The following is a 24,089-nucleotide window of genomic DNA, read 5'->3' as shown; positions in this document are numbered from 1 at the left end:
TTGACAACAGGAGCAACATAATTCAGCAATACTTCCAGTGACACACAGGTAAGACATTGTACGTTCAATTTACATTTCAGTTATCTGTTGCTAGGAAGATGGAGTTATGGCGGAGAATCGTCGACAGGGTCAACGCAGTGGGACAGCATCCAAGAACACGGGATGACATCAGGAAGAGGTGGAACGACCTACGAGGGAAGGTGCGATCTGTGGTTTCAAGACACCAGGGCCCGTATTTATACTCCGTTTGCGCCGAATTTGCGTCGTTTTTTTCGACGCAAATTCGACGCTAAACTAACGCCAACTAACGCCATATTTATACTATGGCGTTAGAGGCGTCTAGTGCCAAAGTTCCCGGAATGTGCGTCATTTTTTAGCGTGAACCCCTTCCTTGCGTTAATGATATGCAAGGGAGGCGTTCCCGTCTTAAAAAATGACTCCCAGGCCTTTACGTGGTATTTATACTCCCGGGCAAAAGAGACGCCCGGGAGTGGGCGTGGCTAAAAACGGCGCATTTGCGCCGCTTTTTAACGCCTGGGTCAGGCATGGCGTTAAGGGACAAGTGGGCTCAAAATGAGCCCAGAGTGCCCTCCCCTGCCCCCAGGGACCCCCCCTGCCACCCTTGCCCACCCCAGGAGGACACCCAAGGCTGGAGGGACCCACCCCAGGGACATTCAGGTAAGTTCAGGTAAGTATATTTTTTTTTTTTCTAATAATTTTTTTTGGCATAGGGGGGCCTGATTTGTGCCCCCCTACATGCCACTATGCCCAATGACCATGCCCAGGGGACAGAAGTCCCCTGGGCATGGCCATTGGGCAAGGGGGCATGACTCCTATCTTTACAATGATAGGAGTCATGTTGATGGGGGATGGGCGTCGTTAAAAAATGGCGCAAGTCGGGTTAAGACGATTTTTTTGCCTCAACCTGACTTGCCCCATTTTAAGACGCCCTAACGTCATTTTTGCCCAACGCCGGCGCTGCCTGGTCTACGTGGTTTTTTTCCACGCACACCAGGCAGCGCCGGTCTGCTTGCGCCGGCTAACGCCATTCCATAAATACGCCGCCCGCATGGCGCTTCAGAATGGCGTTAGACGGCGCAAAATTTTTTGACGCTAAACTGCGTTAGCGCAGTTTAGCGTCAAAAAGTATAAATATGGGCCCAGATTACTGTAAAGAGGACTGGCGGTGGACCCCCACCTCCTCCCCTACAACTAACAACATGGGAGGATCAAGTCATGGCAATACTGCATCCTGAGGGCCTCGCAGGAGTAGCAGGAGGACTGGACTCTGGTAAGTCATATATTATCTACCATATCCCCCCACCCCACCTGCATGCATCACATTCCCCCACCCTCACCCCATCACTCCAACACCTCACATATGCCCCACTATCACAACCCACCCATCCCAACACCAAGCCCTGCATTCAACACCAAAGCATAGACACCCATTACCAAAGCATGTCCAGTACAGATACCCACACAGACCCCAATTACTAATCACACAATGGCATACACAACAATGGAAGCACAGGATTAGAGGGTAACTTACCCAATGCACAAGATGGCACACACAGATACAATAACTATGCATTTACACCTCAACAGGACCCATACCCAACGTCACCGGACAGGAGGTGCCAGCCATATCCAGTCCCTCCACAGAAGAGGCCCACAGTGACGACAGCAGCTCTGTACGCCTGGATCTGGATGACCAGCCCGGCCCATCAGGGACCTCTGGACAGTCGGTTCCCCTGCCACAGTCACAAACCACCACAAAGCCTCCCCCCTCAGGAGACACCACCACTGCACCCACCCAGTGGGCCCATCCCTCTGTCCCCAGGACATGTCAATCAGCAGTGTGTCCACCACTACAGGGACCCCAGGAAAACCCACCAACCCAAGACAATCAGGGACCTGGGGTCAGTGGCAGTGGGCACACGGTTCAGGGGACAGAGGCAAGGGATAACAGGGAAACTGTAAGGACTGCTGTGCGACGGGGGAGGACAGGCCCAGGGAACCCACTCTCCACAAGGCACTCTCCAACATCATGGGAGCATACCATCATTCCCAGGAGACCATGGGCACAGTACTGGCCAAGTTTCAGGAGACCCAGTGGCTGCAGGAGGAACAGTACCTGGGGATCAGGGAGGACTTGAAGTCCATCAACACCACCCTGGTCACCATTGCAGGGGTGCTGTCAGACCTGGCCAACACCATGAGAGACACAGTGGCACAGAAACGCACCCCTGACACTAGCCTGAACGATGAACAGCCCTCCACCTCTGCCGGCACTAGTGGACAGGAGGTCCCGCCACCGGACCAACAGGCCACCAGCACGCCACCCCCTGCAGAAGGAGAACCATCCTCAAACGGTGCCTGACCTCCAGGAACAAGACAGAGAACATTGCCAAGACCCCCGCCAGGAAATAAGACTATCCAGATTGTCACCCTTTTGTTCCACTTTGTCACCATGACAACTTTGAATTGCCATCACTCCACTTCCTATGCCCCCTTAGACAATGCACCTGTGAGACCAAGAGACTGAACTCTGCCATGGACATTCCTCCACCGTCAACCCAGCCCATTGCACACACCCTCCACTTATTAACACAGAAATAAACACCATTGAATCACAAATCAATCTGGAGTCAGTCTGTACTTTCACAAATGTGTAATTGCAACCTCTCAGAAATTTAGCAATGTCAATGCTCCTGTTAAAATACCAATGTTACAGAGCAGTAAACATAGCAGAGGGCACAAAGTGGGACCCAGATCTGTGAAATGGAAAGGCAAAGTGACATGTCAGGGTCCATACACAGAGGTAAAAAGGCAGATTTATGTAATGTCCTACAGTAGTGTGAGATGTGAGAAGCAGTGCCATCTTCTTACCTGTGTCTCACTGGAAGTATTGCATGATGATGTTGTTTCAGTTGTCTATATCTTCTTCTTCTGCCTCCTCTTCTTCACTGTCCACAGGCTCCACAGCTGCCACAAGACCATCATCAGGCCCATCCTCCTGCAGAAATGGCACCTGGCGTTGCAAAGCCAGGTTGTGCAACATACAGCATGTCACGAATATCTGGCACACTTTCTTTAGTGAGTAGAACAGGGAGCCACCTGTCCTTCAGGAGGCCAAAGGTGCACTCTATTATCCTCCTAGTTCGCCCATGTGCCTCATTGTAGCATTCCTCTGCCCTTGTCCTGGGATTCTGCACTGGGGTCATGACAGGTTGGTGTAACCAGAGTCACCTGCAAATTTCGAGGGACAACTGTTAGACATAGTCCAACACTTAGGGACTCTCCCATACCCAGCCACCTATGTCAACTGTATTGGGACCTTGGGCTCATCTATTAGCCACACCCGGTGCCTCTGGAGTTGCCCCATCACATACGGGATGCTGCTATTCCTCAAAATGTAAGCGCCAGGCACGGAACCAGGGTACTTGGCATTCACAGGGGAGATGTACTGGTCTGCCAAACACACCATCTGCACATTAATTGAATTGTAGCTTTTGTGGTTTCTGTACACCTGTTTATTCCTGCGGCGGGGACAAATGCCACATGTGTACCATCAATGGCACCAAGGATGTTGGGGATATGTCCCAGGGCATGGACGTCACCTTTCACTGTGGGCAAATCCTCCACCTGAGGGAACACAATGTAGCTGCATATGTGTTTCAGCAGGGCAGATAACACTCCTGACAACACATTAGAGAATATTGGCTGTGACATCCCTGATGCCATGGCCACTGTTGTTTGAAAGGACCCACTGGTCAGGAAATGGAGTACTGACAGACCTGCACTAGAGGGGGTGTTCCTGTGGGATGGCGGATAGCTGACATCAGTTCTCGCTCCAACGGGGCACACAGTTCCTGGATTGGTAGCACAATCAAGTCTGTATGTGATAATGATGTGTCTGTCTCCCTTTGTCCAACAGGGGTCTGTACACTGCCGCCATCTCATCACCTGCCCCAGCGGACATGTCCTATGGAGGAGAAGGGTAAGCAGAGGGTCATACACCACATAGGTTTCACAAGGCTGTTTAGCACAATCGTGATATAATTGTGTGTGCCTTTATCTCTCCGTATTCCTGCCCAAAAGTGCTGTGACGCAGTTAGTCGGCCTGCCATGTGGCCCCCTGAAATGGTGGCTGCCTGACCTGTAAGGAGGGACAATTGGAAATGAGGTAACTGCGCTGGCATTGTGCAGCGTTGCGGTAGGCGGTCGAAGACGGCGACGCAATTCAGCATTGGTTATCATTGGGCCCTATGAGTTCCAGGAGCCAATGACGATGTACGTCGTCGGTGACGGTACGCACCGCCGCAGACTTGACCGCCATTTTCTATCTGTTCACTCACTTGATACCTGACCTTTAACAGGAGAGGACCTACTCTGCAAGTGCTGCTGTGACGTGAGTCTGGAAGCGACAATGGCTACAGTGTCTGGGGAAAGGGACCCTGCCTTCACTGCTGAAGAGTTGGACAAACTGGTGGATGGGGTCCTCCCAATGTACACGCTACTCTACGGTCCTCCAGACAAACAGGTGAGTAAACTGTGTGCATGGTGGATGGCACATGAATGTATGGAGTGTCGTGGATGGAAGAGACACGGGGGGTACAGGCCAGCATGTGAGGATGGTGAGTGTATGTTTTTCTGGGCCAGGGTGGGAGGTTTGTGGGTAATAAGTGAGAAGAAGTGGACGGGGGAGTAACATCCATTCTTACTTCACTATTCCTCTAGGTCAGCGCCCACCAGAAGACGGGTAATGGCGTTCCATCGCCAAGGAAGTGCAGACCCTGGGGGTCTACCATAGACGGAGCACCCACTGCCACAAAAGATGGGAGGACATGTGCCGCTGGAGCAAGAAGACGGCAGAAGCCCAGCTGGGGATGTCCTCCCAATGTGGAAGTGGTGCCCGACACACCATGACCTCCCTGATGTACAGGATCCTGGCGGTGGCATATCCTGAGTTGGATGGGTGCTTGAGGGCATCACAGCAGCCATAAGGGGGTGAGTACAGTCTCATTCAGCTGACTCAGTGCGCTCTACGAGGTGTCTGGGTGGGGGAAGTGGGCTGTGGGTTCCCCTATGCCAGGGCAGACACGCCAAGGTAGATCCATTGTTTTGCAGGCTCAGTGCCACTCCAACCCCAAAGGTGGTAGTTTCCCACTACACCTAGTCAGGCTCCTGTGGGTTTCAGCTGTGCATGAAATGTGTCTAGGCAGAGTCCCCCATGGGCATGTGCTTTTCCCCTGCACTGTTAGTGCATGCGCTAGTTCATAGGGCTGCACCCTGTATGTTGTGTCCGCCAACGGTAGTGGTGTTGAAGGCATTGACCATGTGTCTCTTCTGTCTTTCCCCCATTTTTGTTTTGTCACCCTGTCCTTGAGTGCATTAGCATCATCTGGTGGAGGAGCATTGGCAGCGGAGCAGGAGGGAGCTGCAACCCACATAGCCCAGGAGGGTGAATTTATGGAGTCTGAAGGTACCAGTGGGACGGAGGGCTAGGGGAGCTCCACGACGGGGACAGGAGCATACACAAGCGACAGCGACTTCTCCTCTAATGGGAGCTCCCTTGTGGTGGCGGGCACCTCTGTGCCCACCGCATCAACAGGTACAGCTGCCACACCCCCTACCAGCACCACCCTCCCAGCAGCCCCTCATCGAGTTTCCCATGCCCGCTCACCCAGGAGGGTAGGCATCTCCTTCGCCCCAGGCACCTCATTCCCTGCTCCAGTCAGTCCTGCTGCCCTCAGTGAGGAGGCTACTGACCTCCTGAGATCCCTCACTGTTGGGCAATCAACCATTTTGAATGCCATCTAGGGTGTCGAGAGGCATTTGTAGCAAACAAATGCATACCTGGAGGGCATTCATTCTGTAGTGGCAGCACAACAGAGAGAATTTCAGGCTCTGGCCTCTGCACTGATGGCAGCCATTATCCCTTTGTCCAGCCTCCCCCCTACAACTTCCACTACCAAGACCCAATCCCCTGTACCTCAGCCTATCCCAAGCACACAATCAGACCAGCATGCACACTCATCATCACACAAGAGTGGACATGGCAAACATAAGCACCACTCACACAAGCACCATCCCCGTGCAGACATAGCAACATCCACTGCCTCCAATGTGTCCCCCTCCTCCACGTCCTCCTCCTCCCTCCCTGTCTCGTCTACACTCACATCTGCATGTACTACATCCTCAGCCACTACCTCCATCACCAACACGCCCATCACCACACACCGCTCACGTGCACTCACCACCCCCACTACCATGCACACGTCCCCTATGTCCTCTCCCAATGTCTCTGTGAGCCCTCCTCCCAAAGTACACAAACACAGGCACACACCCACCAAACAGCCATCCACCTTACAACAGCCTCCGGCCCATGCACCTTCACCTAAATTCAGCAGAAGTACACCTCCTACAACCACTGCCTCTTCCTCCACTCCCAAACCCTGTTCATCTTCCCATCCCAGTGTGTCTAAAAAACTTTTCCTGGCTAACATTGACCTCTCCCCTTCACCTCCCCCCCGTCCTTCCCCTAGGACCAGGATGTCCAGATCCCAGCCCAGCACCTCAGCCACCAAATCCTCCACCACTGTGGTCTCAGCAAGTCCTGTCACATCGCGGGCGGCACCCATCAGGGCTTCCAGTGTGCCACCTAGCGAGGCCAGGGATCAGACCATCCCACCACCTGCCAAGGTGAACAAGGTGCCTATTTGCCTTAGGGAAAAAACGCACCAACCACCCAGCAAGGCCTCCTCCAAGCCAAAAGGGGACATTGCCAAGGGACCAGCAGCGACATTCAAGGTGGGGAAGGGACACAAGGCTAAGGGGAAGTCAGCACAGGGCATGGAGCCTCCGGCTAAGGGACTAGAGTCACACCTTCTGGCAAACAGAACAGCAACCTCTACTGCAGTGGACACCGCCACCTGCACGGCCACCTGCGCGGCCAACTGCAACGCCACCTTCACTGCCACCTGCACCGCAACCTGTAAGTCTGCTGCCTCAGCAACAGTCCCTAGCATCATCCCCAGTGGGCAGCCATCCGAAGCTGCAGGAGACGTCCTGCTGTCTCCCTCCACAGGTGCTGACACATGCACCACCAGCAGCATCTCCACCACAGACACCGCTGCAACCACCACCACCAGCCCCGTGAAGTGCTCAGACAGTGCCACCACAGCCGACATGGCAAACATTCCCAGTGGACAGCCAACCGAGGCTGCAGGAGATGTCCTGGACCCTGCACAGCGTACAGGAGGCACCACACACAGCACTTTTAGTACCAACAGGTGGCAGGCAAAGTTGCAGCACGGTGGAGTGTGTCTCTGACTCCATGGAGTATCATGCTACCTGTTCCCAGGCAATCTCATGACACACACACCCAGGTGAGGGAATGGGACCTGCCACACTGCATGTGCAGCACTCTTGGCACAGAGCCCCCTCCAGAACCAGTGGAGAAAAGCATCCACTACCCCAGTCCTTGGCAGGATGGATCACTGTGGGCACCAAGCCCCATCCAGAAATAGTGGAGAAAAGCATCCACTACCCCAGTCCTTGGCAGGATGAAGCACTCTGGGCACAAAGCCCCCTCCAGAACCAGTGTAGAAAAGCATCCACTACCCCAGTCATTGGCAGGATGAAGCACTCTGGGCACAAAGCCCCATCCAGAAACAGTGGAGAAATACATCCACTACCCCAGTCCTTGGCAGGATGAAGCACTCTGCGCACCAAGCCCTCTCCAGAACCAGTGGAACATGTCACCAAATTGAGAGACTGTGGCTTTGCACTCCCCAGGACCAATCAGTGGGCAAACCACCCACTTGAGAGACTTGAGAGACTGTGGCTTTGAACTCCCCAGGACCAATCAGTGGGCAAACCACCCACTTGAGAGACTTGAGAGACTGTGGCTTTGCACTCCCCAGGACTAATCAGTGGGCATGGAGCCCCCTCATGGAGCAGTGGTGTCGTCCCTTCATCCGGCTGAGGTGCCATCCTCCCTTCCCCCTGAGGAGCCTGTTTTCTTTCAACCTGATGCCCCAGCAGTGTTCTCTCCATTTCGAGTCATTTTCATGTGTGGGCTTCACCCATGCATTTTGGGACCACAAGTCCACGGGCAATGATTGGAACACTATCCGGACTTTTGTAGTTGCTGTACATATTTGTGTATACTGATGATTTAAAGTTATCTTGGCCTATCTGAATTTTCTATGATTACACTCGTTACAATCATTTCATTTTGTCCTTGCGTTCTTCCAGGGGGTGACGGGGTGTAAATGTAATGTTGATGCATGTATTTGTGTGTATGTTGTTGTGGATGAGGGTGGGTATGGGGGTGTTTTCGTGTTACATGTGTGTGTGTCACTCTCTCCTTCCTCCCCCCTCCCCTGTGTGCTAGGTGCAGTACTCACCATGGTCATCGCCGGCGTCTTTCTTGCTCCTGGTAGAAGAGGAGGTAAACCAACATGGGCAGGACCTGTAACTCGGGCTGCATGGCGTCCTGGTTCCTCATTGGGTTTTGAGAGGTGAGTGGTTTCCGCTCCAAGTACTGTTTCCGCCGTGCTTTTGATGGTGTTGGTACTACCCCGGAAAAGGTGGCGGAGAGGCCCGTTGTAATACAGTGGGCAGTACATTGTGTTCCGCCTGTCTGTTGGTGGTTACTGCTGCAGTGTTTGTTTCTACTGCTGTGGCGGTCAGGGTGTTAAAGTGGCTGTCTGTGTTGGCGGTTTCCGCCATGGTCATGATTTCATTTTTTTAACCGCCGGCCTGTTGTCGGTACTACCGCTGCTTTAACATCGACCACCAGGGTTGTAATGAGGGCCTTTGTCACCTAAGTCAAGCTTTGTCACTCGTTGCCAAGCGACAAAGGGTTGAGCTGGGGTTAATTTATTGAGACCTAACTGAACCTAATGGGGGTTAGTGGCCTAGATCTAAGTGTAGGTACTTACCCGCACTTGCCAATAATCCACTTTCCAACAAAGCTCCCACTCTAATGTCTTTCAGAATGTGTCCATACTCTGTATCTGTATCAGATGCTTGACACATATTTTGAACTAATTCTTTGTACTCAAAGTTTAGCCAGATAATCACATTGCCAATACTTCCTGGGGAATTCCTTATTTCATTATACAGATGAGTTTTGAAAATCAGTTGTCTTTTTACAGTGGTAAGTTGGAGTAGGTCGTAAAAAGAAAATTCGATGTTTTCCTCGAAATAATAAATTTGAGATAATTCTAAAAACTTGCTGTACCCTTAAGTATGTGAAAGCAAGCATTATCTTTGATATCATGCTTACTTCATCAATGATGAGAAGAGTCATCTTTTTCAATACTCTCGGTACGTCATGGCAAGCATCCTCAGATAACTTCTGATACTCAAGTTTATTGTCATGTTCTACAGGGAGCATTAAAAGTCAACGCAGAGTAATGCCCTTAATGTTATGCACAGCTAATTCAGTTGGTTCTGTCACAACACATGACAATTTGTGTAGTTAACATGTGGGAACTTTAATTAAGAAACTTTTTCCAGTACCAGCTTGTCCACTGATATACAGTATTATTGGTTTATATGTTGAACAGTTACATCATTTTTATCATGAAGAAATCCATGTCCAATTTTTGTTTTCAGTTCATTGAACATGTCTTTGTGTTCATTATTTAGTTGTTTGACCAAGGCCCTGGTTAATACTTTTTGGTGTAAAACTGCACCAATGCAGTTTTGCACTAAAAGGTTTAGCACCAGCTTGTACCATTTATGTGCACCAGCCAGGCACCATATTTATGGATTGGTGCAAGCCGGTGCAAAGGGTCGGCTAGCGTTAAAAAGAAAAATGACATTAGCCGAGTGGGGCTGGCAGGATTTGTAGTAGGCTGGCCTGGTTTGTAGTGGGTACCATGGGTACTTACACCTTATACCAGGTCCAGTTATCCCTTATTAGTGAAATCTAGTAGTGTTCTAGCAGCTTAGGCTGATAGAGGTAGCTATAGCAGCGCAGCTTACGCTGAAGTAGGAGACATGCAAAGCTCATGCAATACCACTTATAGTTACACAGTACTTATACACAAGCAAAGACAATACTCAGTGTTACCAAAAATAAAAGTAGTTTATTTGGGTGACACAATACCAAAAATATCTTGGAGGCAATACTCCTTCTGGAGATAAGTATTATACACAATATATACACTAGACACCCAAATAAGGCAAGTAATTAGGCAAAGTATAGTGCAAACAATAGGAATTGCTATAGAATGCAATGGGAGAAAATATGTCTAGGGGGAACACAAACCATATACTAAGAAAGTGGAATGCGAATCACAAATTCCCCCATAGACAAGTATAGTGTGTGCAGAATCGTTGAGAGAGTAAGAATACAGTAAAAGTAAGTAAATTACCCCACCCCAGAAAAACAGGAGCAAGTTTCCTTAGAACACACTACACCTCGTGAATGGAATCATTGCAAGAACCAACCAAATCTGCAAACAACAAACCATGGATTCCTGGACCTGAAGTCCTGCAAAAGAAGGAGACCAAGTCCAGAAGTTGAAAAAAGTTCCAGGAAAAACAGGAACCCCTGCTAACCCAGAAAAGGGTGCAAAAGAAGAGTCCCCGAATATACGAAAACTTCAGAAATGCACCCTAGGAAGATGTCAGCGGGTTCCTGCATGATGTAAAGGATGTCCCACGTCGTGAAGTTGGATGCAGGCATGTTTTGGAACTGGATTCCTCCAATAAGCCTTGGTTCCGGAAAAGTTGCATTTTGCATCAACTAGGCACTATCTGGAACCAGGAAGGACCTGAGGGCCTTAAATCTTTTTGAGGAGGAAGAGGGGGCTCTCAGCACTTCAGAGAGCCCTCAGAGCACCAGATAGCACCTACGGGCGTTCCAGGACACAGGTACAAAGGAGGCGTAAAGTGAGGTTGGTGCAGCACTACAAATGAAGGTCCCTCGCCACTGGAGATCAACTCAGCATGTTGAGCGTCACAGGATAGAGTGCTGGGGACCCTGGCCAGGCTGTTCATGAAGGAATGTTGCAAATAATGCACATAGGCCACAAGAGGTGAAGAAGATGCGGTGCACAGGGGTACTGTCGGTCTGGGGGAAGGCAAGTTCTTACCTCCTCCAAATTGCGACAGCGGGACCTCAGGGCAGTCTGTGTCGATGGGGTCCAACCTCTGTGTTCCAAGGAGCACGCTCGTCACCAGGAGAGGAGTCCATCAGTTGTCGACATAGAGGGTGACTGCTTGAGCAGGGGAGTGACTCTGTCACTCGACTGGAGATTTCTTCTGTCCTTCTAGTGCAGGGTGAAGACAGGGAGTCCTCAGAGCATGCACACCGTGGAAACTCTTGCAGTTGCTGGCTGGGGCTGAAGTTGTAGAGGAAAAGTAACGCTTCTGGATACTTTGTTGCTGCTACAGTGGTTTGTGGAGCAGGCTGCGGTTGATCCGAGGTTGGAGGATGAAGTAGTAGTTGCAGAGGATTCCTGCTGGAAACTTGCAAGTCGAATCTGAAGAGAACCCAAAGAGACCCTAAATAGCCCTGAGACGGGGATTGGCTACCTTATCAAGTAAGGACCTATCAGGAGGGGACTCTGATGTCATCTGCTGGCACTGGCCACTCAGAGCCCTCCAGAGTGTCCCCACACCTTGCAAAGCAAGATGGCTGAAGTTTGGGACACACTGGAGGAGCTCTAGGCACCACCCCTAGGGTGGTGATAAACAGGGGGGTGGTCACTCCCCTTTCCTTTGTCCAATTTCACGCCAGAGGAGGGGACAAGGGGTCCGTGAACCAGTGTAGACTGGCTTTTTGTGAGCCTCTGTGCATCTCCCCTGTGTCCTGATACAGCCCAGTGTTCAAGGATTGCAAAAAGACCTAGGTAAGGACCCCTGAGATTTTTCTGGGTAAATAGTATTATTTGTCCAAAAGTGTTTATTTCAGCTACCTGTGTCTGTTTTACTGTGGACTCTTTGTGTTTCAGGCAGCCTGGCCTCTTTTAAAGTGGTGTTTTTTTTTATTTATTTGTTTTTGCCTTGACTGTGTGAATTGCCTTGCTAGTTTGTGGCACCCCCCCACCCCCTTTTCTTTTCTAAGTAAAAAGGCTACATACATCTTGCAGAGTGTGTTTTTAGGAGACTGTTTTAATCTGTTTCTGTGATTTAAATTGAGCTTAAAAACTGTCTGCCCCCCTGTATTTTTGCCTTTAAAAAGACCGATTTCAGAGTGCACGCCCAGCAGTATTCCAGTGTTTGTTTGTTACACAATCTCTCCCTTACCTGAAAAGTAGACTCTGCTAGCTTGAAAGTGTGGATCCAAGGAGATTCTGAATAGAGCAGCAGTTGCCTTTCCCCCTGACCACAGGGACTGGACTTAGCTGATTGGCTCCCTGAGTCCCTGCTGCACCTGAGACCTGCCCCCCACACCTGCTCTGGCCCCTTAAGTTTGTGGAGGGAAGCCCAAGACAGCCACCTCCATTTTGTGAGCCTCTGTGCATCTCCCCTGTGTCCTGATACAGCCCAGTGTTCAAGGATTGCAAAAAGACCTAGGTAAGGAGCCCTGAGATTTTTCTGGGTAAATAGTATTACTTGTTCAAAAGTGTTTATTTCAGCTACCTGTGTCTATTTTACTGTGGACTCTCTGTGTTTCAGGCAGCCTGGCCTCTTTTAAAGTGGTGTTTTGTTTTTTTTATTCATTTTTGCCGTGACTGTGTGAATTGCCTTGCTAGTTTGTGGCACTCCCCCCCCCCCTTTTTCTCTTTTAAGTAAAAAGGCTACATGCATCTTGCGGAGTGTGTTTTTAGGAGACTGTTTTAATATGTTTCTGTGATTTAAATTGTGCTTAAAAACTGTCTGCCCCCTTGTATTTTTGCCTTTAAAAAGCCCAATTTCAGAGTGCGCGCCCAGCAGTATTCCAGTGTTTGTTTCTTAAACAATCTCTCCCTTACCTGGAAAGTAGACTCTGCTAGCTTGAAAGTGTGGATTCAGCCTGTCTGTATCCAAGGAGATTCTAAATAGAGCAGCAGTTGCCTTTCCCCCTGACCACAGGGACTGGACTTAGCTGATTGGCTCCCTGAGTCCCTGCTGCACCTGAGACCTGCCCCCCACACATGCTCTGGCCCCTTAAGTTTGTGGAGGGAAGCCCAAGACAGCCACCTCCATTTTGTGAGCCTCTGTGCATCTCCCCTGTGTCCTGATACAGCCCAGTGTTCAAGGATTGCAAAAAGACCTAGGTAAGGAGCCCTGAGAGTTTTCTGGGTAAATAGTATTATTTGTTTAAAAGTGTTTATTTCAGCTACCTGTGTCTGTTTTTACTGTGGACTTTCTGTGTTTCAGGCAACCTGGCCTCTTTTAAAGTGGTGTTTTTTTTTTATTCGTTTTTGTCATGACTGTGTGAATTGCCTTGCTAGTTTGTGGAACACCCCCTTTTTCTCTTCTAAGTAAAAATGCTACATACATCTTGCAGAGTGTGTTTTTAGGAGACTGTTTTAATCTGTTTCTGTGATTTAAAAGTCTGCCCCCCTGTATTTTTGCCTTTAAAAAGGCTGATTTCAGAGTGTGCGCCTAGCAGTATTCCAGTGTTTGCTTCTTAAACAATCTCTCCCTTACCTGGAAAGTAAACTCTGCTAGCTTGAAAGTGTAGATTCAGCCTGTCTGTATCCAAGGAGATTCTGAATAGAGCAGGAGTTGCCTTTCCCCCTGACCACAGGGACTGGACTTCAGTTAACTTGCTCCTAATATAAGTTCCTAGTGGTTGTTGCATATAATGTTGTGATAGGTTGTTGGGAGATGGTCTTTCATTGGTTTCTGGCTCCAGGGCTGGGGTTATGATTGGTGGATAGGGCTGAGATTCTGATTGGCTGGTGGTTCTAGGGCTGGTGGTTCTAGGTTCTGATTTGCAGAGCCTCAGTGACACAGTTAAGCACTAAACAGACACACATATTAGGCCATAAATTATGAGCACTGGGTTCCTGACCAGCAGGATCCCAGTGAGACAGGCAAGAACATACTGACATACAGGCAAAAATGGGGGTAACATGCCAAGAAAGATGGTACTTCCCTACAATATGGGAGAAGCGGTTGTGCACCAAAAATGACATTAGGCAGGTTAGAATAAAAGAAAATGACTCTAACCTGCCTAGCATCATTTTCTGATGCAAAACCATCCGTACCACATGACTCCTGTCTTAGAAAAGACAGGAGTCATGCCCACCACCCCAATGGCCAGCACAGGGGACCAGGGTCCCCTGGGCATGGCCATCGCACCCAGTGCCATGTAGGGGGACCATTTCAAGGCCCCCAATGGCACTTAAAAAATTATATACTTACCTGTACTTACCCATACTTTCCTGGGATGGGATCCCCATCCTCTGCTGTCCCTCTGGTGTGGGTGGGGTTGTCCCTGGGGCCTGGAAATAGGCCCACAGGTCCCCTAACACCTGCCCTGACGCAAGTGTTAAGAAATGGTGCAAAGCAAGCCTTGCACCATTTTTTGACACCTCCTCCCCTGTGCATGATTTTTGCATGGTAGGATAAATAAGACACTAGGGCCTTGGAGTATTTTTTGCCCAGGAACTGCTACCTTCAATCTCATTGACGCAAGGTAGTTTTCTGCAGGCAAAAAATGACTTTAACTCCAATATTTTGGTGCTAGACATTTCTAGTGCCAAAATATAAATTTGATGATAAGTTTGCGCCGGATTTGCGTTGAAAAAAATTATGCAAGTCTGGCGTAAACAGAGTATAAATATGCCCCTAAGTATTCTAAATTCACAGTTTCCTCTCTTGCTTGCTGCATTATAATCTCCACTTCATTCATTGCTATGGTTGCTTTATTTTGAATTATTGGTTCTCAAAGAGGATCTTTACTCGCTTGTACAGAACTTTGACTGTTCTAGGGAACTCTCCCCGGCTATTTCATCTGCAGTAGTTTCTTATTAATCAATCTCATGTTTCAACATCTGCAAGTATGTTGAAAACATAGAGCACTGAATGGTATCTTTTACAACATTCATTCAGTCTCCATAACAGTCATAGTCTCCAAATAGTTCTGATTCATCTCTCCATGGTTTGAAGAGCTGTAAAAGGACCAAGTTGAAAATGTATTTTCTGTCTTGAGTTTGGCAACTCAGCTTTACATGATTAATTAGGTTTCTTTTGTTTTGTCTTACAAGGCAACCTTCACATTCAGTAACTGCAAATCTTCCTTTTTCAATATTTTCCTGGTATATTCCTTCTATGTGTGTAATGCTGTAGTACCTCATAAAGACATATATTTTCAAGATGGGTAGTTATTCTCTGGTAGTATGTATCCAGCATGTTATTATTCAGAATGTCTCTACTCTCTGGTTCCACTTCTGCAAGATACTCTATTTCTGGGAAATACTTTAATACTCTGTTACAACTACTGGAAAGATCTAGGCTTACCCATACAATTCTTCTACACTTGAACAGCAAACTTGCCAAGCTAAATTTATTTGCACATTCATAAGAACCAATTTCTCTGTACAAATGCATTTCAAGCTTAAACTGTACAACGTTTCAGTGAGACTCTTTTCTGCTGAAATCTCTTCCCACATCTCTTTCATTTCTGTATTTTACACCTTTGTTATATAAGAAGTCATGTAGCAAGCTACAATAATTGAATTATCAGCAGTAAATTTAAAAGGTGTCAATATTTGCAATCCACATCTTTAGAATAACAGGATTATAGTCATTAATATATTTATAAGCTTCTGTTCTTTTGCTGTTGTAGGAATTTTTTGTGATTTCCTTGTCAAGGTATGTCTCACTACAGACAAAAAGCTACTCACTCCTTTGTTTGAGATTACAGGACGTGGAAATCCAAAGCAACATTGTGTATAAAATATTTATTTTGATTTGTACTTCCGATGACAATATTTGCCACACCTGTGATTTTGAAATTGAAGACCTGGGGCCAGATGAAGCAAAGGGTTTGCGCCTCGCAAACGGCGAAAAACGCCGTTTGCGAGGCCCAAAAGCCTCTCTGCTATGCAGAAATGCATTTTGCGAGTCGGATCCGACTCGCAAAATGCATTTCCGCCTCGCAAATAGGAAGGGGTGTTCCCTTCCTATTTGCGACTCGCAATGCTATGCAATTTCATTTGCGCCCGCGAAAGCGGTCGCAAATGAAATCGCTGTTACCATCCACTTGAAGTGGATGGTAACCCATTCGCAAACGGGAAGGGGTCCCCATGGGACCCCTTCCCCTTTGTGAATGATCACAAAAACAATTTTTCAGAGCAGGTAGTGGTCCTATGGACCACTGCCTGCTCTGAAAAATACCGAAACAAAAGGTTTCGGTTTTTTTTTCTAAGTGCAGCTCGTTTTCCTTTAAGGAAAACGGGCTGCAGATAGAAAAAAAAAAAAACTGCTTTATTAAAAAGCAGTCACGGACATGGTGGTCTGCTGTCTCCAGCAGGCCACCATCCCCGTGAGTGCCCATACTCGCAATGGGGTCGCAAACTGCGACCCACCTCATAAATATTTATGAGGTGGGTCTTTGCGACCCCATTGCGAGTTGCAGAAGGTGTCTGAGACACCTTTCTGCATAGCAAATTGCGACTTGCAATTTGCGAGTCGCACGGACTCGCAAATTGCAAGTCGCAATTTGCTTTCTTCCTACATCTGGCCCATAGTTGTCTCAATCTCGTCTCAATATTTCATTTGGAATGGAGCATGTAACATATTTTTCTATAAAAGACAACATAGGTTGATCAGTGTTTGTTCCAAACTTTGGAGCATCCTTTACCCATGATGCCATATGGATATGTGGAGCACCTTTAGCTCGGTACTCTTCGCACCAGAAGAAATTGCCTGAAATTGTGCAAACATTTGCAGGATCCAAAAAACAGGATTCTCCAGCTATTTTCAAATGCATGTATTATATGTTTGAGTTTGTTTCACGAAAAAATTCAAGAAGGTCATCCCAAGCATATTCAGCACAACTCAGGGTTACAAACCAAGTGGGTGGTCCTAGATTCCTTAACATACATTTTAATTCACCATTACATCAATGCCAATATTGATCTGTACCACATTGACCTGCCTTCAAGTTTATTCAGTTATATTCAAGATGTTTGTCTTTTCCTTGAACTTTATCAACATATTCCCATTGTTGTGAGATTCTGGAGGTTTACTCGTGTTTTTTGGATATGATTTTCTGCATAGTATAACCCAGACAAGTCGCTCTCAAATAGTAGGTGAATATATAAGGAGTACACTGATGAATTCTAGGGTCCTCTGAATAAAGTCTGGTAGACCTGTATTCATCTGCTGGTACTTATCATACCTACCACCAATTCCAGTAGGAAACTTTTTTTTCCGTACACTTACAGGAGCTCCTTTTGCTTTTTTTATTTGAAATAGCTCAGTAGCATCTCCATTAATCTCTTTAGAATGTAGAGGATGAATACTGTACTGTTCATAAATTTCTTGTTCGAACAATCTTCTCAATATGGCCTCTGGACAAGTCTGTGCCATACTCTTTTCGGAAATACATTGAAGAGACTTTACATTTTTATAGTAAATGTTATTTTATGCCAGCTAAAATGCTGACTAAAATCACAAGACCTTTTTCTAAAATCTCTTTCCACACATATAGTTTCAACATTCTCTTTAAGATGTAATGGCAAATAAACAACTCTACCTTTCAGACCTTTTTGGAGGTCACTTGGAGGTAACTTTCCTGTTGTTGGCTCCATCCGCACTATTGCCTGAAATGGATGTACACATTGTATAAGTAAAGATTCATAAACATTCAAGTCTTGCAGTTTTTGTGGAATAGAAACAAGTTCTAACTTGTGATACACTGCTTTAGCTGGTGTTTAATTGTCATATATTGTATTATAACTGTACTTACATATAACTTGTAATTTGCAACAATCAACGCATTCTTCTACAAATATATAAACTGCAAAATCTCGCCATTCATCATTATTGCCTTCTTGAATTTTTGTTCTCAATTTTTATTGATTAAACAAATACAAAAAGGGACTTTGCAATGCGACAGTCCATGATTTCATCGGTCATCATTATGCTATTGTACAACTCAGCATATCATCGTAATTGCATATGAAAAGTGACCCTTCATATTACCCTAAGCGTCTGCAGTTTATCAACATTTACGTATTAAAGCAGAATTCGTAGTGTACTCTAAATCCCTTCCCGGCCTGTCAATCAGTCAAGGAAGAAATCCTACAAGAAAGTAGGGGGAAGTAGTTGTGAATGTAACCATCTCATAGTAGTATCACTCATACAGATCCCAAGATGTGAAAGGGGGACAAACTACAAAGGAGGGAAGGGGTGGAAACTCAACTAACTAATAAACTAAACATGTTGAGGGTGAGCGTACATGAGTCGGTCCTATTAGGTTGTTTTTGGACTAATGTCTTATAGTAGTCATTCTGCATTTTGGCAGCGCATTGGGTATAAGACTCGTAAATCTGGGACAGATGGAGAGCTCTTGTGTATGTAGAGCAGGAAAATAGGGGAAGGCCAACAGATAGAAATCTTACCAATGGGCCCCAAATGAATTTAAAATCTTTGCGTATGTTTGTAATTTTATCTGTTAAACGTTCCATTGTGATACCTTGCCAAAGTTGCGCATGCCACTGTGATATTGAGGGGCTAGACATTCCCTTCCAGGCTGCAGTCAGGACCATCTTGGCCGCTCCCAAACACAGCCACGTAATTTATATATCCCCTGCCATCTGGTGTTTGAGAGTAGGGTCTCACAAGCCCAGTAATGTAAATTCTAGTGAGTGTGGGAGAGGGTATCCCAAAATATCTTTCATCTGAGCAAGTATTTCGGCCCAGTGTGGCCGAATTGTGGGGAGGTCCCACCATATATGTCGAAAGTCTCCCTGCAGGCTGTAGCCCCTCCAGCATCTATCAGATGAGTTCAGAAAAATCTTAAGTAATTTAGCTGGGTAGAAGTACCAGTCATAGAGGACCTTGCAGTGAGCTTCCTGAATGCCCACTGATCTGTTAAATTTCTTAAGAACTCTTGCTAGGTTCTTCCTTTGTTCTGTAGATATCTCCTTCCCCAGGATATAGTCCCGGAGATTCCTGTGTCTTAGTGTATAGGGTGTGCGCGAGGAAGTCAAGAGCGAATATAAAAAGGAAATAGTCCCCTTTGTTCCTGTCTGTTTCTGTACAAACTTTTCGAGCAGGGATAGTTCCCTTGTGGCCGCCTGTGGGATCAGATACCCAGTGCATAAGTTGGTTGTAGTGATATTGTTTGGTTGCTGATAGGTTAAAATTATGTCGACAGTTCTGAAACGTAAGAGGGTCATTGCCGTGGAATAATTCGGAAATTGTGTGACAGCCCCCTTCTCTTCAGACATCAAAGAGTCCCAGGGTGAGAACTGGGGTAAACACCTTATTAAAGTGTATCAGAGTATGTGAGGAGGAGAAGGATATCAAAGCATGTTTAACAGCCACTTCGTTCCATGCTTTCAATGTTATTCTAGTCGGGGTACTCAGTATGGGTTGGGGGGGGGGAGTCACTCTAGGCTTCCAGAGTAAGTACCAAATCATTTTCCCCACCACTGCTCTGTCCATATGGAGCCAGTGTTTGTGTGATTCTTGTAGTGACCATTCAGTGTTCACTCCTGAGTTATGTTGCTTTACAGTAGAACAGGAATTTGGGTAGTGTTAATCCTCCTTCCAAAGTGGGTAAAGTCAATAGTTTATTCGAGAGTCTGACCCTTATTTTCTGCCAGAGAAATTCTATAATCATTGTTCGGAGCATTGTGAAAACCTGCCTATCGATTTCAACTGGGAGCCCTTGAAAGAGGTACAAGAGGTGTAGAAGACCGTAATTTTAATGGAATTTATATGTCCCAGCCATAAGATATAGAGTGGGGTCAAGGCTTTCAAATCTTTTTTTAGGTGGTGTAGGAGTTGGGGGTTGTTGGCTCTATAGAGATCTTCTACGCTTGGTGTAAGGTTGATCCCTAGATAAGTAATCTCCTTTTTAGCTATGCGAAAGGGTGTATTATTGATCAGGTTTCCCATTTCTCTAGGTGGGATCGTCAGGTGGAGTAGAAAGGACTTATTAAGATTTACTTTAAGTCCTGTCACCTGTTCAAATTATCTTAGTTCAGCCTGGACTGCTTGCAGTGATGTATGGGGGGAGAAAAAAGTCATCTGCAAAGAGTGAGATTTTGTTGGTTAGTGCCCCAAAAGGTATGCCCTGTATATCCGGTGAATCTCTGATTCTAGCTGCATGGGGTTCAATGCTGAGTGCAAACAGAAGCGGAGATAATGGGCACCCTTATTTTGTACCACGCTCCAGTAGGAAGAGCTCAGAGGCTTGACCATTTATCAGGACTTTCGAGCTGTGGTCCGTATATATAGCCTGTATTTGAGACCTAATTCTTTCCCCAAACCCCAGTTGTCTCAGTGTCTGGAATACAAAAGACCAATCCACCAGGCAAAAGCTATTTCAGCACGAGAGCTGGGAGTATTGCTGGTATCTTTTTCTTATTCACTTTTTCAGTTAGGTCTAGGTTGAGTAGGGCAATCCGTCTGTAAGAGGAGCAGGTCACTGCTATTAAGGCTTCACCCATCGACAGGGTGACTGCTCTTGTATCTGCGAAGGAGTTAAAAAGAGTCATCAGATGGGGAAGTAAGTTGATCCCAAAAGTTTTATAAAAGTGAGCTTCTGGCCATCTGGGCTGGGGGATTTATTAAGCTTGAGAGAGTCTATAGCCTTCTGAACTTCGTCTGGCCTAATGGGTTCATCACGTTCTTCCTGTTGTGCTGGGGTGAGTTTAGGTAGGTTAGTGTTAGCCAGGTAGTCTTCTTTCAATTGCCAGGACCCCGGGTCTTTAGAGCATAGTGTCTTACAGAAGTCTCTGAAGGTTTTCACCTTCCCCTCCTCTGTGTGAATCATTGTCCCTTACGTGGCTTGTATTGGCCCAATGTAGTATTTTTCTTGTTTTTATTTCAGAGTTGGCGGGCTAAGTGTGTACCTATTTTGTTACCCTTTTCGTATGTTGTCTGCCTGAGTCGTAATAATGTAAGCTATGCTCTATTGGCATTAATAGCTGAAACTTTACCCCTTAGTGCTGTGTGTTGCCGCTGGAGGGCAAGGGTAGTGGAGTATTTATGGGCCTTTTCCAATTTTATAAGTTCTGCCTCTAGTGTTAGTCGCTCCTTGGTTTTCTGCCTTGTTAGGGCAGTCATTAGTGAGATACACTTCCTTCTTATCACTGACTTAAAGGTATCCCAGGTATTGGAAAAAGAGGTGTCTTGCAGGTTGTTCTATTTGTAATATTCCCTGATAGCTAGTCTAAGTTTGTTATGGAGAACGCAATCTCTTGTCAGTGGAGTCGGAAAGAACCGTCTGCGAAAGCAGTTTTCGGTCCCGGCCAATCTAGTGTGACTTCTACCATTGCATGGTCTGAGATCATGATAGCATGAATAATGGCAAAACTAATGTCCTGTTGTAGTGTTTGGCTCACAAATACATAACCTATCCGGGTATGGGTCCTATGGGAATGTGAGAAGTATGTGTAGTATTTGGTGGTGGGATGGGCTATATGCCAAGCGTCTAAAACCCTAACTGTGTGACTTCTTGCTGCAGCGAGCAAATGTTTCTGTTTGCCACCTCTGTGGATGGGTACTATCTAGCTCGGGTTCCCAAACCAGGTTAAAGTCTCCATGTATTAATGGCTCTCCTTCGGTGAACCCCGCTAGCTGATTAGGAGATGCAGTTATAAATTCTGACTGGTGTGTATTTGGAGAATATACCACAGCAATGGTACACCGTCACCCCTGCACCGTTCCAGTCATCATCAACATCCATCCCTCTTTGTCTGTCTTAACCTGTGTTGTGTGAACCAAAAGGAAAGAGTGAAATGGCAAATCTACCCCATTACGCTTGATTGTGTCTAATGATCTAAAATCAAGGGGTAAGTCTTATGCTTTACCATATGTTCTTCTGATCTTTTCATGTAAGTTTCTTGTAAAGCCACAATGTCTAACCTACGATCAAGTAGATATTTCCAAAATTTAGTGCGCTTGTGGTGGGAGTTGGGGCCTTTAAGATTCCACGTACCTAGTGTAACTGCCATGGATAGGGGAAGAGTCTGCCTTCTAAAGTGTGAAGGTCCTGCAGGTGATGAAGGTGAACAGCAATCCGCTCCCCTCCACTGCCTCTGACCCTGTTTCCTCCGTTCCATCTCCCGTTCCACCCCTTCCCAGCCTACTCCCCTCGACACTCCATAATAAAACATTTCAAACTTAAAAAACTGGAACATACTGAGGAGCCAAGGCTCCTCATTAACAGATGAGGTAAACCTTTGCAGTACAGTTCCTGGGGCATTCGGTCCAGATCCGCATTTACTGCTGAAGATAAAGTAGATGCTTAACATGACACAGGTTCTAGTTAGTGGGGATCTTCCAGGAGCAGCGGCAGCCTAGAATATCGATCAAATGGGGAGCTCCACGTAGGGTCAATACTCCCTCCGTGGAGCCTCAATCCATCACTCTGAGAAGGGAGGTTTGGGGCAAGTTCCAACCGTTAATGTTTCATTTCTTATTCGATTGGGGTTGATGGTCCTCTCCAGACCAGCCGCCTGCTCACAGTGAGTCGCTCTTGCTGATGCCTGTTGTTCACTTGCCCGTTTGTCGTCCTTTATGTTGCTGTTGCCACTGTCCCCTTGTTGTTGCCCGTGGGTGGCCCAGAGGTTGATTGTTTCTTGCTTCAGTTTCATTGCTGGCGCTAAGAGCAGTGATCCCTAGACAAGTTGCCGCGTCTTCCAGGTCCATAAAATGGTGAGGTTTATTGTGGAAATCAAAGGAAATGCTGAATAGATAAGTCCATCTGTAACTTACCCGTTCCTTTCTCAGGTACTCCGTGACCGGCTTAAATCGCATTCTCTTCATCAGGGTGGCAAGCATCATATCCTGAAATAAAGAGCATGTTGTGCCCCGGAAGGAAATTGATTCATGTTTGCGGGCTTCTAGGAGGATCTTCTCCTTGATTTTGAAGGAGTGCAGTTTGGCTAGGACATCTCGGCTTCGGCCCTCATCTCTCAGTCTTTGTGGGCCCACTCCGTGTACTTTCTCCACTTTCGCTTCTTGCTGGCTGTCTCCCAACAGGTTGGAAAAGAGCCCAGCCACAAATGCCTCCAAATCCTGCCCTTCTGCCCCTTCCACCAGGCCTCTAATAGAAATGTCATCCCATCAAGAACGGTTCTCCAAATCTTCACACTTAAGGATGGCAGCCTGTAGTTGGGTGTGGATCTGTTCGGTGTCCTTTTCCACTGGTGCTGCACGCTTTTCAAGCTCTGCGTAGTTAGCTTCCAAATCCATGGTGCGGGATCTGATTATCTCATTGTCTGTTGGTATCACGGATTGTCAGGCCTTGATATCTGCCTTCAGGGTGTCTAGAGATGTATTCAGGTCTGTTCGTAGTTCTGTTTTAAAATCTTTGAGGGAGGTGAGAAAGTACTCCTTGGTCAATGCCATTGTGTGCTCAGTCTCTCAGTTCCGTACTGGTGGCTAGGCAAAGTCACCAGTGACTTTATTGGAATTGGCTTTTCTTTGAAGGCTTAGGGAAATCAACTCACTGGCTATTTGGCTATTGTCCACTACTCTATTTGGGGCCTCGTGCCTTGTCACATTCTCACTGATAATGGGGGGGGGGGCTGGGCAGTAACATAGTTCCAGTTAGTGGCCCCAATACCCGTACTTCGAACCGTTCTGGAAGGTCAGGCTTTCCAGGACCGGGGCAGCTCTTTAAATCATGTTCAAGGCTATCTCAAGGTGCAGCATAGTGGTGGCAAAACCCATTGTTATTTAGTCTCACCATCATTCCGCTCCTGATAGCATACTGCTCCGATGTTCAGAGGCCTCATGTGGTGCACCTGGGAGCTCTGGATGCACTGTGCCCGGGTGTCCCGGCTAGTGTTGGGGTTGCAACAGGCACGTTGTTCTCCAGTGCCCTTCTGTCATAGGAGACCACATCTGTTCCTGTGCCTCTCTGGCACTTGGTAAGTGCACATGGTGTGCCAGGCATTCCTGGGTATGCTGCCCAGGCCGCTTCCCCTCCCCGCATG

The sequence above is a fragment of the Pleurodeles waltl genome, chromosome 9, assembly GCF_031143425.1.
Source record: "Pleurodeles waltl isolate 20211129_DDA chromosome 9, aPleWal1.hap1.20221129, whole genome shotgun sequence".
Classification (NCBI taxonomy): domain Eukaryota; kingdom Metazoa; phylum Chordata; class Amphibia; order Caudata; family Salamandridae; genus Pleurodeles; species Pleurodeles waltl.
This window is presented reverse-complemented; position numbering follows the sequence as displayed.